General features: G+C 35.5%; 1 protein-coding gene across 2 annotated transcripts in view; it reads left to right on the forward strand.

Moving 5' to 3' along the window:
• The window catches only part of kek5 (leucine-rich repeat, immunoglobulin-like domain-containing kekkon 5 protein), a 116,577-nt gene that overhangs the window by 51,893 nt on the left and 43,859 nt on the right, over positions 1–20,825 (forward strand). For both annotated transcript variants that reach the window (XM_087416491.1, XM_011065069.2), the window contains exon 2: positions 3,808–3,880. The gene's annotated coding sequence lies outside the window, so the exon portion shown is untranslated. The remainder of the gene's footprint in view (positions 1–3,807; positions 3,881–20,825) is intronic.

Below are 20,825 nucleotides of genomic sequence, written 5' to 3' on the forward strand. Positions count from 1 at the left end.
CAATTTGGTTATAAAAATTGCAAAATTCTTTTACGCAATCAAAATAAGAATAAAAGAAGAGGTCGATTTAATGAGAAAAAAATCGAAAAAATTAAAATCGCATTGATATCTGTAATTTTTCAACTTTTTTCGATTTTATTTTTTCTCATTTTATACCTTTTTTTATGAATATCTTTATCTTTAAAGGAATTACTGACGTCATCTACTTTATCGAATGCAATAATTTCTATATCAATTTTTCGTATGCATTACTTTTACAGTTTGAAAATCCATCTCCAGAATTAAAATATAGACAATAGCGTAGTTCGAACTGCACGATTTTATATGAAAAATGAAAAAAATTGGAAAATTACAGTTTTGTTATCAATTTTTGGTTGACTCGTAACAACATATATGTATGCTTTATATAAAAGTTTTATGCTTTGTATGTATAAAAAAACAAACTTCGTCCGGATTAGGGATTATATGAAAGAACAATACTGTGTTTTTAGAAATAAATCTAGGAGCTTTAATATAAGATAAAAAAATGTGTGAAAATTTTGTGTTATATGTGCATGTAATATTAATGTAGTAGTAGATTTATATCGATGTTTCATAAATCGTATGTATTATAAATCACATGGTGGAAGAAAACAAGATGTATTATTGCGTATAATAGCAGTAACAGTGTGGAGGCAACCAATCAATAGTTGATCACAACTGCAAATTTAAAATGACAGCTGACTTAGCGTCAACTGTTAGCAGCCACATTGCTTTTTAGCATCTGCGATTAATTTCTGATTATTATAAACGAGTGCACATTCATTAGAATAATACGTCTTATTTTTTCTATCACATGATGTGTATAAGTTGTAATAAGTTCGAACGATGGTTCCGTCGAAGTTCAGTCACGCCAGTATCTCCTTAATTGTGTAAAAAGATTTGACAATTTGTATTAATTTGGAGAACTTTCTAACTTATGATGTCGATAATTCTGTCACATTAGAATCCCTTTAAATGCATAAAACCCTCCGTTGGTAAGGTGAACTTTTAGAATATATCCAGTATGGTGGGTCGATTCGATCTCATACTTATTTTTCATCTAATTAATTTACAAAATGAAAGAAAGAAATAAATAATAACATAAAACTTTATCTTATGTTTATTTATAGATAAAATTTATAGATAAAAATATAGTTTCGTACGTTTATACTTTATAAATTTATACTTTAAATTAAACAAAAAACGCTTTAACTAGTAGGGTCAATGAACCGTGGGATCATTTTTATTCTAACTTTACCAACGAAGGGTTAATATTACATTTATTATTAAAACTTCTCGGTACACAAAACTATCAAAATTTGTAATGACCTGACAGCCGTTCATGAAGTAAGCGCAGCGAGAGAATTAGCAACAATAATTGCTTTCCATTTACACACAAGTGAAACTGAGCTCAGTATTTTATACTCTGTCAGATTAACGTTACTTGCTTACTTTAGTAAAAAATTATCACATGTTAACAGAGGTTCATAGTCTCACTTTGAAGTTTATGAAACTCTAAAACACATAGTCTCGATCTTGTGCAGATTATAAGGTAAAAACTCAGTTGAATCTCAGTTAATGATGCATTTCGATACAAGAATCTCGGAATATCGTCTTAGAATTTGTCATTAAAAGAAACATTTCCGAGATTATCATGAATCATTTGTTTTTCTCATCTCGCCTTCTCTCGTCTCGTCTTTATAACAGTTATAATTATATAATATGCTGCCTGGTTATATAAATATTTCAAATAAATGAAACGAAATAGTCGATATTCTCGAATGTCTCGAAATAAAATTCGGGAATCTTGAGAAGCGAGAATATCGGTCCATCGAGACGAGAAAATTGTATCAACTATTTGTTTTTGTCAAGCCTAAATCTTGGTATTTTCTCGTCTCGTTTTTCTCGAATACATCACTAATTATCTCACTTATCAGAATGCAAAAGAAACGCGCATTCAACTGTGTTATGATGTCACAAATGAGAATTATCTGAGAATCGATGTAAATGGCAAGTAACTAATACTTCAAATATCGATTTAATGCATTTCTTAAAAATGGAATTTTATGAAATACCTGAAATATATCATCTGTGTGCACTTGTACGTATGTTATACATTATACAAGTTTACGGAGGAAACTGTGTGAAATAATATAACGGTATCTCGTATAATTTCAGCGTAAAGGAAACAGAATAGCTCTTTTATCTTACAAACGCGGTTCGCGGTGTAAGCATTTACAAGTTGAATCGCCCTGGGCACATCTTGACGGTGGATCCAACATCCAGTTGGGTTGAATGTACACGCGAAACTTCGGACATTTTCGCTTCCGGGGGTTCCGGCTGGCGGGCCGATTAAAATTGACCGGCACACGCTGATAGTAGGTTACCGGTATGCGGCGTGTAACGTGCAACTCGAACGGTCCTAGCACTCGCGCATATTAAATCCACGGTGGTACACGATTTAACTCCTCTCGCACAATAGATTCGTTCCGCGCGAGTTGCCGCGTCCCGTAAAATCGAACGCAATCGCTCTACGCCGCGGAAACAATATCTCCCGCGGCTTCTCTCATCCACGCTTTTTCCATTCCATTCCTTTCTCTCTCTCTCTCTCTCTCTCTCTCTCTCTCTCTCTCTCTCTCTCTCTCTCTCTCTCTCTCTCTCTCTTCTCGACCTCGGCGCGCCGCAGTTTCCCTTTTGCCGCCCCCAACCGCTCTTTCGTTCTCTTTAACATCGCGCCAGTGGCGACGACGAGCGCTTTGAACTTTTCCAATTTTCACGCGATGAGATTCAACTACGGAAGTGAATGAGACGTCAGTTGTAATGTATAGAAAACGATCCTTAGTGGCGTTTTATGGTGACGATGTTACATTTCCCTTATGTATTAACGAGGTGATCTCAAAGGAAAATGAGAGCAGATGTCCCGGGAATTTCAGATAACGCCAAAAAGCGCAAGCTTTTAATTTGATCATTTAAAAGGTACAGAGACTATGCATATATGTATATATGCGGAAATTAAAACATCGCGTAAAATGCGTATTGCTTCGACCATGACAACGTACAATTACCAACGAGAACTTATCTACTGTAATTATAGTAGTATGACCAGATATTTCCGGATGTAAAATGGGACAATTTTGTTGGGTAGGAGAGGAGTAATAAATGTTCGCAATAAATAAACACTTCCTTCGTGGAAGAATTTTAAACACGAATTATTTGTATTTTACTACATTTTCTATGCTCGTCCGATTAATAACCGTTTCCACCAGTAGATTAATCTCGATTCAATTTACTCTTCATTTTTTCTAATTTTTAAAATTAAAAAAAGTTGAAGGATAAGTTGAATCGAAATTAAAATTAACTTGTCAGAGAAATGGTAGAGAAAACTCTCTCGAAAATAATGTGCAAACATATCTGACCAGGGCCTAGTTTCATCAATGTAAGATTAACTCTAATCTCGGTTTAATGTATTTATCTTTTTTTTTTATATGAATTAAAGGCACCATCAATATTTTAATTGTGAATTTTGTTAGATAAATTAAAATCTATAAAAAAAAAATAAGTAATATAAATCTAACTTTTATGATGGCAAAAATTTGTTACAGTTTTGACAAGTATAGAACTTTTTCCGATTTTTATATAATCCGGAACAATAACAAATTTGTTCTGTTTTATGAAGATCACTATTATTGACGGAATAATTAAAATTCATATTGCCGGCAGAAGGTTAATATAATACGATACGAACGTGTATCAGTGATTAATGATCAATTCAACGTTTAATTTCAGAATGCCGACCGCTGAGAGACATGATCACACCATCCATGTAGCCCAGGAGAAGTTATCCCAGTTCGACACGTAGGTAAGCAGCACGATAAACTGACCCAGGCTCGGCGACTTCAAATTCAATTGCCGGCCTGCCACTTAACATGCCACGGGCAACGAACCGCAAATTCTTGCGCCGCGCAGCGCAAATGCGGTAATTCCATTAAGAACGTTCGTTAAGCACGCGGCACGAAAGAAAGATTTCCCGAGAGTACTTAATACTGTAACGAGTTTGTCGTAGCGGCGTGCGACATGCTGTTGACGATGTGAGCGTTCCCGTGAAATACTAGAAGAGAGGAGATGCACGGTGACGAAATTTCGGAATTTCAGTTTCGAAATTCGTATTCTTCTGTCGTGGATACGCACAAGAAGAATCCTATGTTTATACGCGGCAATGTACGCTGACAATTGTTAAAATATAATTGAATATGCATCATAAATAAGCTCGTTGCACTTTGATCTCCGCTCTGATGAACTCTAATCTAGGAGATGACGATACACATGAAAGTGGACCATCGAGCGCTCACTCGCTTATCCACCCTGCGGTAAGCTTCTCACGGTCCCAGATTTACATTTCGGGGACACGCATATACGCTTTTCGCAATTGAAATTCAATTTATCAGGGTTTTGCGAGCGAACCGCGGTTAACTTTACGCGGATGCGCGGCTAGTAGCGAAGAGGACGAATAAATCCGCGCGTGGTTTTACTCTCGGTGATTGACTCGATTGCCGGTGCTTCCGGTTTATCTATTGACGCATATACAGGTAAATACGCGGACGAGATGCTGCCATTTAGCCGAGCCAATTAATTAACACGCGCACTGCTGCCCCCTTTTTCATTTCAATACGTGTGCTCCCATTATACACGCTTCGTATATCGGATATCGAGGTCGAAATGTAGAACATTATCTGGTAGTCAAAGTTCGTACCTCAACCACTGCTTTTGTATTCTCGAGTTATGAATGAACGCTGTTTCTATAACGAGGTATCGGAAATACGAGTATAATATAGTCTTTATTTGTTTCTTTATCTCGTTTCATTTAAGATAATTGTAATTTTTATAAAGCAATTGCATTAATATAAATCTCTTATATAAAATATAACTAAATTTTGATCGCACGAGTTACATCTTTATACGCATACGTTTGTATAAATTTCCGACGTAAAAAAAAGTCGCGAATTAGTTAATGTGATTAAATATGTCGGTAATAATAATAATGATTACACGCTAATTGTGATTTAATAGTATGTATAGTAATTTATATAATATGCGCGGCAAATGTAATTAATTTGAAATAGCGCTATCGACTCTACGGTCCAGTAATCACGAAAATCGAGATTAGTTGAAATGACATACGGATTATCTCGCAAAGTAACTCTCAATTCATTATTGTGTATTTAATATCTCATGTTTAGTACGCATTGGCGAACTATTGTGCGGCACATCTATTCGACATCTAATTTTCATGAAATTTCCATTGTTATCACTACGTGATTCATAACTAAATACTTCGTTGATATCTGATGCAGAATATTATGCATATAGAATAATCGGAATGGAGGAATAATAGAAAAATTTTCAATTAGGTAGGCAATTTTAAAAATTCAAAATTACCGAGAGAAAGAGAGAAAGGAGGGAGAGACAAAAAAAGGAGAGTGAGTATAGAAATCGAAATGAATGAACCCACGCACCGCTTGCTGTAATAATTTGCTACGGGCGGTTACATGCATATCAATGCCAATATTAACTGATTTTAACCCTCCGGAGATAATGCTAAAATCAGTAACATAGTTACTGATGCTGGCTATGAGATCCATTTAATTTATATTAATTAACACTAGAGTGCTATATGGATACGTAAATTTTGCGTATAGCGAGATCATTGAGCACTAATCTATGCTTTCAATGATCATATTACAAGATCCAATCCTCTACTAAAAACTTGAATAAGCGGAGAATATCTTTTAAAAATTTTGTCCGTTTTTTTTTTATATATCAGTCTGGGAGTAAGTATTATAACAGAGAGCGTGATAAATGATTTCAATTTTTAAGCACTTTTCTTGTTTTGTGTCAATTTTTCTATTCTTGTTTTGTGTTATTATTTTATTTAAGTGTATGAAATACACACACACACACACACACAATTGAATTGAACTATATCATTTAAAGGTTAAGTTAATATTGTGCTTATTTTTTTCTTTCCTTTTAACTTAATTAGATTATTCGTGTTTATAAAAATTTAGATTATAAGTATTTTATTATTAACAATGTGTAAAATGTGTGAAACACTTGTGTTCTATTTATTAAAAGTAGCTTATTTTCATGTGCATATTTTTTACATATTGATAGCGATTGTACAATATCACAATAGTCTTCTATGGTTAAAAAAGACATAAATTAACTTCAAGGAATTAAAATGACATAATTCGTATAGAAAAGAATAAATATTAAAATATATTTTAATAAAAATAAACCCAGATATAATCCAGATTTAGAGATATAATAATATAACATAAAGAAAATTGGATTGTTTGACACTTTTGACAAATAGATTTATAATTGAATGGATCCAATAGCTCTGGAGAGTTGAATCTGGCGAAATTCGATGTACGTTTCGCCTGTGTCGAAATGGATCTGATGTCGCGTAAACATGGTTAAACAGCGAGAATAACCGGCTCTCTTGTGTGATTTCAATTATTCCCGGCGCGCGCCCGATTTCGGCGTTGCGCAATTAAGGGAGAAGGGCACGGTATTGGGATCTTGAATCAAGACCACTCTAGGTTTGCACGATGCCAATTACGTCTCTCGATCGTCTTGACTGGAACGGTCGCTTTCTCCATTTACTTGGGCATGTAGGTGTGCCTACCTATCTATTGCCGCCCGTCATGTACATCCCGGTCGATTTACGATCGGACGAGAGAAGCGGGAGAGCGGGAGAGCGAGAGCACGCCGACCAGAATTTCATTTCGTTGGAGGTACATTCGGTATCCTCGGGGAGTCGTCTGTGCCCGCCCCGCAGCTTTTCCGGCGAATTTAAAGGATGTCCGTCATCTTGACGGATCTCACGCACCGTCCCTCGACGCCATAAAAGTGGATTTAAAGGGATGTACGGCCGTCGTGGGGACACGACGGAAATGTAACCATATTGTATCGACACGACGGAGTTTCGTCGCGCCACTTGTCACGGTCGCTACTTCGGAGAAGATCTCTTCTTGTCGTGCTCGTGGGAGGTGCCGTAACTCTACGCGGCTCACTCGTTCTGCGGAATACCGCGGCTTTTCCTTTATCCTGTGAGAGATAACCGAGAAATTAGGTTGTCGAGAAATTACGAGGAGATGATACGAATGCATTTTTAAAGTCGATAAATGAAAATACTCCTCATGTTACCATGTACATCAATTATTTACATGCTTCCGATCGTATCGATAATTCAATTAACTTGAAATTGTAATATGAACATGGAAATAATAGGTATTTCATATTTTCAGACCGTTTTCAAATAATCCGGCAGTGGTATTAGTAACTCGGTTTATGTTCAAATACACAATTAAATTTCAAATTAATGGTTTGATATATTTCTGCATGTCGTTTGATTAATTTGAAATTTAACCTGTCCAGAAGTAAAAATATTTCGTTAAATTATTTAACTACAATTAACTGAAATTATTCGAAATGCATAAAAGTATGTATTTTTTTTTAACAGAATCTTTCAAACATTATAACGAAGCCCTAATGATTTTCCTGCGAGTTTGCTATTATCGTTGAATTTTTCTCTGTCTATATCTAAAAGATTTCTTTTCCTCGCAATCCGGTCCATTCCATATTATATTCAACATCACGAACAGCACACGGACTTTGTAATGATCATATAACTCGTTAATGGGAAGTTTGAGGAACGGGGAAAGACGCGGATATTCTCGAAAATTCGTGGGTACATCGGACAATCCGCGGCTCCGCGTTGCGGTAATATCATGCGAAATTATGCGGAAAATCGGTCCATCACTTCCTGTGTGATCGCTCGCGTTGACCTTAATATCCACAACGCCACCAAGGTGGAAAAGAGGCCGCTCTATCGTGGTTCGATGCTCGAACGGGCCGCCATCGACAATGGGAAGTGCATTGCCAATAGCGTAACGCGGCGCGGCACGGCATGCGATCGAGGGTATCGCATGGACATGATATGTGCACAGCTGTATGCCACCCCCGCGAGAATGTATGCGTCTTCGTGACCTGGCAGAATCGCACGGCGGATCCAGCTTATATTGCATTCGCAACCGCGAAAGTTTCGGAGCGGGAGAGGAAGGGAAGGAAAACCGGTGGCTCGCGACACGATATATGCGAAGCGTTATGGTCCAGATAAGGCCATGTGGTTTTGCTCGCGTACCAGTGCAGCAGTCCACTAGTATGGCGGTAGGAATACCTGCCTATCTACATGCTTTACCTGGTACGATTACCGAACGAAAAACGTGAAACGTGTCCGAGAAAGGATAGAACGTACAGTACGATTACTCACCTTGAAGAATACATAGAAGGGGGAATAAGGAGCTTTGAAAGGATCATGAGATGATTGACACGTGGGAGAAGACGTGCATGTACTTCAGGTCCATTTTCAGGAAGTAATTTACAATAGCTGTCATGGATGATTGGATCTCTCGGTTGGTCGCACTGTGCGATAGTGCGATAAGTCTATGATAGAAAGCAAGAATAAATATAATAGAATCATTCTATGCCATTTCAACTAGGTTGGTTGCTTAATGTATAACGTAAAAACTACTGTACGCTATTGATTTAAAATAATTACTGCGATCAAACAAAAATTTTGTTTTAATTTTAACTCGTAAGACGTATGTATGTAAGCGATAACATTATCAAATTTTTAAAAATTATGAAACGGTTAATTTGATTAAAATGGAATGATTCCTTAACGTGATGAGAATATAAATTGTTACTGATAGAGTTGTTGGTGGTCAGGAAAAACTGGGAAAAATCAGGGAATTTAATCTAAAATTAAATTACTGTAATATCAATTCTAGGTTTGAACTTTATTTATTTCTTTAAATATCATGAAATTATATAAAAGTTATAGAATTTTTAAAATTTTTCTAGAAAGCATTGTAACATCTTTACAATATTTCAGTAATCATACATTTTCTAAATTCGAATGGATTTATTATGAGAAATTATGTAGGATTAAGATAAAAAATGTCTACTTAAGACGATTAGAACATATGGTGTTTTAGTGAGAAGATTAAATTTTAATTAAAAAATGTGTGTGTGTGTGTGTGTGTGTTTTGTGTATGCAGAACAAAAATTTGATGAAATAAATAAATTAAAAATCAAGAAATTTAAATTTATATATGAAAAAAGATCGTTGAAATAAAACAAAAAGATAATTACTCTTTTTTCAGAAGTTAGTTTCAAGATTGAAGATTTTGTGTTAAAAATACTTTAAACGGTACGATACAAGTTTTGCTTTATTTTGTCATTTTTTTATTATATTCGTTTATTTTTTATTATATTTTTTGTTTCTATAATTTAAAAGTTTTTATATCTTTTGCTTTGCTTTTTATTCAGTGCTGTTTTCAGACTTCAGTCAGAGAATAGTTAGGGAAACCTTTTTTTCTATTTTGCTAACAAATGTAATAGGATGTACAAAAAATGCGTGCAAAGAATGCAAACTAATTTTTATTTTAATTTCTGTAAAAGACGCTCTCTATGTAAAAAGATGAATATTCGTGTCATTGTATAAATTATTCTACGTGTATAAGACAGACGTGCGAGGTAAACGCAATCGGGGAAAAATCCTGAAACGCGCAAGGCTACAGCTGGGCTTTTCGGTCGTGGCTGGTCGCAGTTGGTACATCGGTACGTATAAGTATTTGCATCGGTTTATGTCAGAACGACAATAAAACATTGCTCGATGCACGGTTTAAACAAGCCAAATGAGCCATTAATAGAAAATGCCGAAATTTGTGTGTCCCGGATTCGAATAGAAATTAATCTATTTAAATTAAAGCGGCTCTGCGAATGTACGACGTTCCGACGGTCTCTGGGCACTCATAAATTACTTAATTAGCTAACTGGTGTAGCTCGCGCGAAAAAGTTAGATAAATAATGCATAGTGGCAAAATTACTTTATTAACTTCTGCAAAATCATTATTTGTTATGTCACGGATTCCATGTGTGATGTACAAGCTCGCATTTCCTATTACAATATTCTGTTATTAGAAACAACTGATTAAAGACCTTTGAACATTCACGTAGGTGCCGCGTGAAAAATTGATAAATGTAACTACGATTCAACAACACGATAATTTATCGATCGTATACGTGAGAAACGATCGGGCTGCCCTTATAAAATATGATAAGGCCAGCAAAGCGCATTGAAAGTATTATTACGAGCTATATAATAGCGCGTTCCATGCTGTATCCGCGCCAATAATAAGTGACGTAAAGTGCCCAATTGATCGCGATCTTCGCCAGTTTCGCGCGAACGAGACCACTTTTCTGAGCCAACGAAGCTGAATTAATCGTCGCTCGGCGCCTCACTTGGCGTTTCCGTCAGCGTGAACACGACGAGCACCTCTTACGCTTTCCTTTCACGTCCGAAAGAGCAGCGATTTATCGTCCCTTATTTTCACATCAACCAGACAAAGCGAACAACGCACACATACAAACGAATCTCATGTTTTCGATTCATTTCTTAAAGAAGAGATTTCAAAAGCCACCCTATGTAATCAGACTTCTCAATAGCCGGTTCTTAATGCGTATTTAATTATTAATTCTTCAACGGTATCTATTGTTCGATAATTGCAACAGTGCTCTTTTATATCTCTCTCACCCATTTCAATGTATAAAGTATTAATGTGTAATGGTAATCAGTGTAGCGTATAAAGAATACAAAGAATCTGAATCATTTTAAACTTTTTTTATTATTTAATTTGTAAATTATTTTAACTTTTATTGATTGATTTTTTTAATACATCATTAATTTTATACAATTATAAATTTTCGATAAATACACTTTTGATTATCACATTAAGAGAAAAAAATGGTTGCGATTATACTTTATTATTTTCGGTACCAACCATATATTTTTTGATAGAACTAAATATTACTACTAACATTATAACAGTATAAAAGTGGAGCTCTTAACAATAACTATTTTACCATGCAATTTAATAGTCACAAATGCCCAAACATTTTTCTCTCAATACAGAAGCTAAGATTCGGGCATACCTCAGACCGCATGTTTGCAATTCTTCACCACTGCAGTCACATCACTGTGCATCTAAAAAGACAAGCGGCTACAAAACCATTGTCGATTCAATCTATGTCAAGCACGTCGTGTATCTTTGCCTCCCTTGAGACGTGTTTGCGGTGGGTTGCACTCGAGGGAAGGTGTTCCAAAATGTGTCTGACATTGTCGATCTCAATTTTCACGAATTTAGATCGACTAGCAATTCTTACCAATTTCTTTATTCTCTCTTCTACTTTTTATCTAGATCTATTAAATCTAGATTTTTAAAATAGATTTCGTAATAACCAGTTAAGTGACAGCGTTGAATAGTTGAACAATCAGTCAAATAATAATATTGAATAATTAAATCCTTATACTTCATAAAGTTATTTTCACTGTGCTTTTATCTTTTACGATAATAGTTAAAAGAAACATATTTTAGAACGCTATTATTTTTTTACGAAAATTATATTTTTGTCTATATAAAATGTAGAACATTCACCATTACTTATAGTGCAAAGTAGTCTCGAGATAAAACGAGAAAGATTTTAAAAAGCTTACTTCTCTCTTTTGGTCTATCTTTGTAAAGCCTTGCAAGGTGTCGAGCGAAACCCATCGAACGTTGTTGAACCAGGATCGCCGCTCGTTCGCCTGTTAATCGGCGGATGTACCGACAAGACATGTCGTCAGCGTGTCGGCACGTATGCCTGTATACGCTTCGTCGACGGCGTGGGTTCTTCGAGGGTGAACCACGAGGACGAAGGGTCGGTTGGGAGGGCCTATTGTACTCAACCGACGCGATCTCCATGGGTTGGAAAGTACACGACTGTAGGAACACATTCAGGGGAAGAGAATGGCCGGACGATGGGGGCGGAGGTGACGACGAGGGGGAGGCGATTCCGAGGGACACGAAAAGAGTATTAAAGAGAACGCGAGGTCGATGCAGGGACGTGGCGTAGTAGTACGTACAAGGGGATGTGATGCGAATTCTCGTGAATGCACCGCAGCATTAGGTTGTAGGGACGCTGAGCTTTGGTCCCATACATCCAACACCATGGAGTTGCACCCTCGCGTAAAGAGAAAGAAAGAGAAGGCTAGCTATATCGATGCAGTACACACTTCATATCCTCGGTTTTTATTATTTCACACGTACGATTGTGGGGAACGCGAGCACAAAGCGAGTGCAGCGTAAAAGATCTGCGGAGCTCTGCCTAAGTTAACTCGCCGTTTCAATTACTGAAAGTTCGCCGCCGTCGGGATTAATAGATGCACCGAAAGGAAACCGAACAATGCGGTTCTTCGATCTTCACTATTTGGATAATGAATTCACTGGCAAGCACGCGCGCGCACATTCTCATTAGACGTAGCCTTTATCGTTAGATACACGATAGATTCAACGATAGCCATTGCATTCATCCCATGGTTGGTTTCCATGGGCCCCTTCCACGATGAAACCGAACCCTTGAAGAACAAACAGACGCTGTTCTTCGATCATGGATTCGACGAATACTTCATTGAAACTTAAATAAACGTGAATAAAAAAAGAGAGAGCTTACAAGAGCTTGTAAATAGAATAGAATTATTTTACCAATTACAGTCACAAAAATACCAAAAACTTTTCTCTCAGTGTAACTTAAATAAACGTGAATAAAAAAAAAAAAGAAAACTTGCAAGAACTTTTGTTCACGTTTATTGAATTACTTGGAGAGAAAAGTTTTTGGTATTTGTAATTATAATTACGTGGTAAAATAATTATTGTTAGGAGCTCCAGTTTTATAGTTTTACTGCTATGATACGTTAAAAACGATTATATAGATAATATCATTTTCGGAACGATCATATCTTTTGATACATATATAGAACTATAAATACAATTATAAATTAAATTTAGACTAATATAATAAGAATAAATTAAATTAAAGGAAGAATCTTATTTTCGGAGTAGATCTTACAACTAGAGTTTAATAACATTCATATTTAATTTGCAAATACATTTCTCAGTTCTATAAACTGCACGCCGATTGTTTATTAGACTTGAAATACAATTATAAACTGAAGCTGAAAATAACATTTGATCGTTAATTTGATTTCAAAGAACTAATTACGAAAAATACAGTTTATATAGAATTGAAAAATATATTTATGATTTTACATATGAATATTATCGGACCTTTCAAGATCCACTGCGAAAATAAGGGAATTCTTTCTTTGATATAACTCATATAAATATAATATTATTATATTATATCATTAAATATAATATTATTATATTAACATAGCAGAAATCATTATAATGGAGCTCCTGACCATAATATTTTACCATGCAGTTATAGTCACAAATACCGAAAACTTTTTTTTCAGCATATTTTTACAGTGGCCGACGGCAAATCCAGAAAATACAGATCCTTTCGAAATTAACGATAATAGCGATAATACTATTGTTTATTTATCAAGTTGAAATTTAGCTCACCGTAACCATATTATATCTCGGATTTCATCTAGACTGGTGGTTATGGATTAATTTAACTTCATCACTCCTCTGTGTACCGCCAGAATTACTATTCTCGCGTCTGAAATACGGGAAATCGTATTTCATATGTCTCACGTACTTTACAGCTATAACCGAGAATATGCCGACATTACAACTGATAATATCCGTCCCATAGCGTGTATTTCCGCGATCCATGCTCTTTCGTGCATTTAATAATCGCGCTGTGAAAGGCTGCAGGATTCACATGAAGGACTCTAACATTCGAATGATAAGGCAAAGAGACGGAAACGATTGCTATGAGACGACGATGGTACCTATGGTGTGTGTACATCCGGCGACTTTTCCCGAATTACTGGGCCAACGCGGGGCTTCGCATTACATTCCCATTTGCACTCTCATTCTAGCTCCTATTCATAACTGCTGTAATAAAGAGGCACCCTGCGCTACGTGTATATCGAGGATAAATGCGTGTTATTTCGTATCGTGTACAGATAATGCTTTTCTCTACATTTGTGCGAGAGATGCGTCTCGCTTCAGGCGATTTTACTTAAGTTACTAACGAAAATTAGACGTTTCGTGTATATGGCGATGGTCGGATATAAGTAAATGATACCATATTTCTGTTACTGCATAATATCGTATTACACGCGTATTTGTTCTTTTTGTATTAATAAAAAAAAAACTAACATAATATTTTAAAAAATCATATTGTGTATTGTATTACTCCGTTATTTGATCGCTGCATCAACAGTTTATTAATTTTACTAACTCTTTTTCTCTATTTTATTCTCTTTATTTTCTTTGTTATTTTTTTAATTTATATTATTTTTCTTATATTCTATATTATTTTTCTCTGTTTTCTTTCGATTACCTGTTCTTAGAAGACTTGCCCTGGAACAGTAATAAACGCTTTATCTATCTAGCTCTGTCTTTTATTACCTCTATAATTTTTATCTTCAAGAGGAATAATGCGAATTTTGTCATTCGAAGATACCCACATAATAGGGTTGTAAACCACAGAAAATCCTATCGAACTAGCGCCAGTATTACGTGTGCGTGGTCACGTGTGGATTAACGCATATAGACATTTCACTCTGCATCGGCTACATCGAGCCCATGCGTCACCGCAAAGCAGGTGCAACACATGCACGTCAATCAGATTTTCCGACGGTCCGTGGACACACGTGGCGAACCGCATTTAGTTTGCCATTAGCATGTTTAAGATCCGCTAACGCGTTCGTTGCTATCGATTCACTTAGTTTGCAAACGATATCTCGCAAATGTAATCTTGCTCTCCCTCTCTCTCTCTCTCTCTCTGACGCATTTACATCCGACATCATTCCCGTCTACACCTCTGTTCCTAGACAGGAAAAGATGACGTTGAAGATAGAACAAGAGCGTTTTCCGCGAGGCGTATATTTTACGGCACAAAATTAGCGGCGCCGAGGTGGCGTCGTTATATCCGTGTCTGCAAACGAGACACGGAACGAAACCCAGAGTTTTCTATATCCGTCGTAGACGAATATGCTCGGCAATTTTCTCAAGTGGACGTTATTACGGCGGAAAGAACAAGGGGACGTACGAAGTGGGTTGAGGGTGATTATCGAAGATTGCGGCGTGTACGCGGGGTATCGTGAATGTTATACTGGGTCACGAGTCCCGATCTGTCGTGAGATTATGTCGCTACACTATAAGATCCGCCCGTTGTTGTACGGTTCCTTATTGTAAGCGTCCTTACAGCACGATTGCCGTATTCCGACGTTAGCAATAGGTTGCTAACGATGTTTGGTCAAACGTGGACCGCAACATAGTTTAATCGAAGGCAGCAAAATTGACCATAGTAGTATATCGGGTCACATTACATTATGCTCTTCATTATGCGTGATCATGCTTATGACCAATAATCTCGTCCGATCGTGAGTTTCACTATTTACTGTTCCTGTTACTTATTCCTTGCCTTTCTTAATTTGTAAAAAAATTAATAATAATAAATAGAAAATTGGAAATAAGAAATTAATTATTATGATAGATAAAATCTGTATTACTTTTTTCTCTCTTCTCACTGAGTTTTATATGTAATTGACATAATTTCGTATATATGCTACAAATATTCGTCAGAAAGTTTAGGACCAATGTGATATAATCTTAAAACATAATATATGATGAAATTATAAAATAAGTATACGTTAAATAGTAATTGTTTTTTTATTTAATTTTTGTGTGTGTGTGTGTGTGTCTTTCTTCATAAAAATGATTATTAAATGTGAAATGAATAATATATACGTATAACATACGTAACAAAATGTTACTTAGCTAGGCCATTGTCGTATCTATTCTAACTTCCAAGATAAATTATAACATGCTGTCTTTTTAGTGAAAATAAAACAAAAGCTATAACAGATTTTTTAACGAAATTATCATGATAAATGGCGACACGTGGCCAGAGCTGTAGTGTGCCAGTGTTGTCGATCAAAATGAATAAAAAATTACCGTTCGTTATGTTACACATACCTATTCCCAGAAGATATTTCAGTATTGATCAATCGCTTTTGTCCTAATGTATACGATTTACATCAATATGTAAATGATTTATAGCACGAAATCATATTTATATTTACATAAAACTAATTGATACACAGAAAATAATTATTTCGGTTATTATCAACCTTGGACAACATTAAATAAGTTTTAACGCTATAGATATTGGCTATTTCCGGGTTTTGAAAAACAATATTAAAATACATGTATTTATTAAACAAACGATTAAATACATAAAACAATCTTGGACCATGTTAAATAAATTTCAACACCATAAGCTTCGTTATAATTGGCTATGTCCAGCTTATGGAAAACATTTATATATTGTTAAAATATTTATTAAACATATGATAATTGATATAAAGCAATTTCGATCAACGTTAAATAAATTTTAACGCTATAGGTATTGGCTATTTCCAGCTTATGAAAAATAATATTAAAATATTTATTAAACGTATGATAATTGATACAAAGGCCACTTTAAACAATGTATAATTTACGACAGAATTAAAAATAGGATTTTAATAATTTTATTTGTAAAAAACTTTTGAAATATTAAAATATATACAAATATCAAAATATTCTTGTAAAACACGCATGGATATCAAAATATAAAATTGTAGACACAATTTTGCCTCGATTTTTATCGAGATATCAAATTATAAATCATATAAATAGGCTAACAATAGCGCAATAACTAGTGTTTTTTTTCTGTCTTCAACATACATATATAAATGTGTGGCAAACATAGGCAATCGATTTTACGCCATTTATAAAGATTTTGAAGTAGATATCGTCTGTTCAGAGCTGATAACTGGTTCTAAGTAATGATGGCTCGATGAGGGAAAATGTGAGTGCGTGTTCAGAAAGCAAACAGCGCCAAAAAAGGGAGCAGCGCGAGAAAAATGAGAGCGAACGAGTTTACAGAAAGGAAGATAAAATTGAAGAGCGGGCCGTGATCGGGATTAATAAGAAGATCAATGGAACGTTCATTTTTTTCAAGAAAGCTTTCGCGAGACATTATAATATCTTCGATGTACTTTGAGATTTTTTATTGCATTATTCATCTTATGTGCATAAGACTTTTATTATATAACATCTCATAGTTCTTAAAATTTTTTAGAGTCAAATTTCACTCAAAATAATTAAAAATCTACTTCAATCGATAACGGAAAATACTATCACTTGGAATGGAATGACATTCTATTTTTCATAAAGATGAATTAACTCCATAGTGAATGTTTTATTTGTTTGAAATGAAATAGTAGTCAAAATAGCTTAATATGAGATCAGGAATCTTATCCTAAAAAAATTGTCAATATACGTAGATTTGATCTTGTTAATATTTTATCTCTAAAAGAAGCATTGTCGATAAAACGCAACATTGACACGAGATAACGATCAGTGTAACTCGTTTACTTCGATTATCGAATTTCTTGCTTGGTGTATATTGTTTCCAATTGTAAATGATCATTTTTTAATTACGAGTGAAAATATTCATTTCACAAAAAAGAGAGGAAGAATTCATTTCATTTGACTGAAAAGTTACTCCGATTTGAGCGATATGGTAATCACTCTATTTTTTCGAGCGGAATTTTACTTCAAGAAATTTAGAGAGTATAACTTTTAAATTTATTATTATTATGTCATCAATTTGTCAAATTTTACGCCTGAGAGACGCAAAATACTTTTATCATGTTATTATATTACACGTGCTTGTATGTACCAAGCATATTGCTTCGTATCCATTCATAAATCGCGGACACTAATTATCGGTGTATGAATCTCTAATCGATGGACCAGAATCCATGGAACTGTAAAAATTAGAACGCTGACTGAGGTCTGTGAAATGATATTTTATTACAATATATTTTATTACAGTAGAGATACGTGTGATAAGTAGTAAGCCCGTGAATTTCACGATTTTATTTGCAGTCGTGCGCGCGATATCGACTGTCGGATTCGTGTGATACATTATCAATTGTAATCCTTGCTTAACATACACACACACACACACACACACACACACACACGCGCGCGCGCGCGCGCGCGCACGCACGCACGCACGCACGCACGCACGCACGCACGCACGCACGCACGCACGCACGCATGCACACGCAAACGAATGCACACGGACGCATGATGTGGACGTGCACAACGGAATAAACGTACGAACCTGCGGCAATGTTTTTCATCGGCTAACCAACTCGAGAATCCACAGATCCATCTCAATTAGTTGGTGTTATTATAACCCAACAAGCTTTGCCTCGCATTACCAGCTATGCCCAGCGACCGGAAATGACGGTAGGGCCAAGTTAGTTTCCGCGGGCGTTGGATGGAGGAACGAGAGTGCGTTTGACTACACATACCCGGCAAGATAGCGTCGAAATTTCGGGTGCCGTTAAATAGATTGAGCTGCGCGCGCGGTTACTCGCGTTACTCGCCCGACAATAATAACTTGGACAATAATAACGCGGCAGTGTGGGTGGGTGGCTAAATATCCGCCGTCCGGAAGATGCGGGGCGGTTTAATATAAGCCGACTAGCGATACCCAGTCCATTAATTATAATCAGAAAAAGATACACCGTGTAATTTCCGGCCTCTAACGCTCGTTGTGTTTCACTGGATTTCGGTCGGTGTGCTAGATGTTGCCGCGGTTACACCTACTTCACCTCGTATCTACGATAGATACGCCCGTAGGTACAATGTATTATCGTAATTCGTAGGTTTCACCATACGATATTTTAACGATACGTTTAATCTCACTAAATCATCCACTTTTCTGTTCACTGTTTGATTTTATGGCACAAAATATAAAACTTTCTTGATTGAATGTCACCTTGATAAAGGGAAAAAGAAGGATTTTCAGCAATATATTAGCTCACAAGTTATCTAGCTTTGAACGTCGATTTCGCCGTACATCTGTCAGAAAGTTTAACTCTTCAGAGCTGATGGTGGATCTATTGGACTCACTTGATTATAAGTCTCTGTCAAAAATGTCAAATTGATTTCCTTTATATTATACCTGTCAATTTAAAATATTCTTATTCTAAATATATAAAATATATTTAGTATTCGGTCTTTTTTTATATTGGTTATGTCATTTTGATTCCATTATAAAACAAATGGTTTCGTTGAAGTAAAAATTTAGCTAAAAATTTAGCTAGATGCAAATTTGAAAATAATTTTATCAAAATAATTAGATCAAAATACTTATGCAGAAATGTTAAGCATTATCTATTTTATGAAATTATTTTTATCGGTATTTAATTAAATTTTTAGATTCTTTAACCAAATTTCCATGATGAAATAACTAATTAGTGTCTTTTAATTAAATAGCTCCTACAGACGTAGCGTCAGTATTAATTGCGTTACAGATTTTAGCTCCGGGGGTTAAAAGACTTTACGTGTCGGAACTGCAGTCATTACGATACCTACCGCACAGCCATCTAGATCAATTTCCGAATTATTTGACGCGAGAAAATCGGGAAGGTCAAACGCGGAGGTGTTAATGTGCACGTGTGCAATACACCAGGCGCACTCGGTGACCGCTTTTTCGCACAGTCGTTGCTTTTATCCGTTCGCAGTTGAAGCGTGTCGGCCAACACCGAAAATTTGAAACGCGCCGCGAAACAACGCGTTGCTGTTACATCGCGCATGTGAAATGTGTCGGCAGTAATTGCCGTGGCAATTACGCCGCGTCACTCCGCCGCCGACCACTGTCTATGTAATGCGGCTCTAAATGCGCCTTCCCGCATGGAACACGTACCTATGCCACCTATGCCACGATATTATGCGGCGAAAGCCAGAGAACACTTCGCGCCAAGACCACGGTATGAGTCTAAATTGTCATAATAATCGTGCAAGTAAACTTTTACTTCCTTTTTATTCCTTCGCTCTTTAACGCTCAGATATTTCACGAGTATCATCATTTTCCTTACAGTGAACAAAAGTCCAGGCATCACAACGAAAGGATGTGATCCAGTAATATCACGTAGGATATTCAGAAATAGTTTCGTCATGTGCTTTTTTATTTAATCCTCTGGAGATAAAATCTGTAACACAGTGACTGATCTGTAAAATTCATTTAATTAACTTTATGATTTATGTTAATTAAAAAGTACTCATTAATTTCAAAGAATCAGATTGACGTTAAAAAGGAAAAAAAAATATTTTAAAATAAAATCCAGATTTGCAGATGTAGCATATAAAGACAATTAAATTGTTTGATATTCTTGTAAAAGAGGTTTAATAATCAAATAAATTAAAATGAATGTATAAAAATCATATGTATAAAATTTGTTGCGTAAAATAAAAAATTTAATATAACAAGACTTCAATTAGGTACATAACAATAAATATATTAAACTTTACAATTAGTATTACGTACATTAAGATTTCCAATTTCGATTACGTTTTCGATCTACCTTTAAAAGAAAATACATTACTAACGAAACAACGTAAACATATCCTTTTTTAATTCTTTTTAAACGCTTTACTCTTAACCAAGTTTTTATACTCTCATTTATTTAAACATACTCACTCTGACTTTCTGTTCTTGATCCCTTGTAATAATAATTTTTTACGTGGGCGTTAACTACTTCGTGCGAAACAAAGTAATGGGCCTATTTGATGAGTTCTTGTCGGAATAATGATGTGAATTACATTTACCTCTCATTCGCTTTGTTTAACTTAAAAGTTTTATTAACGTAT

This window comes from Acromyrmex echinatior, unplaced genomic scaffold (assembly GCF_024713525.1).
Source record: "Acromyrmex echinatior isolate Ae372 unplaced genomic scaffold, ASM2471352v2 Scaffold25, whole genome shotgun sequence".
Classification (NCBI taxonomy): domain Eukaryota; kingdom Metazoa; phylum Arthropoda; class Insecta; order Hymenoptera; family Formicidae; genus Acromyrmex; species Acromyrmex echinatior.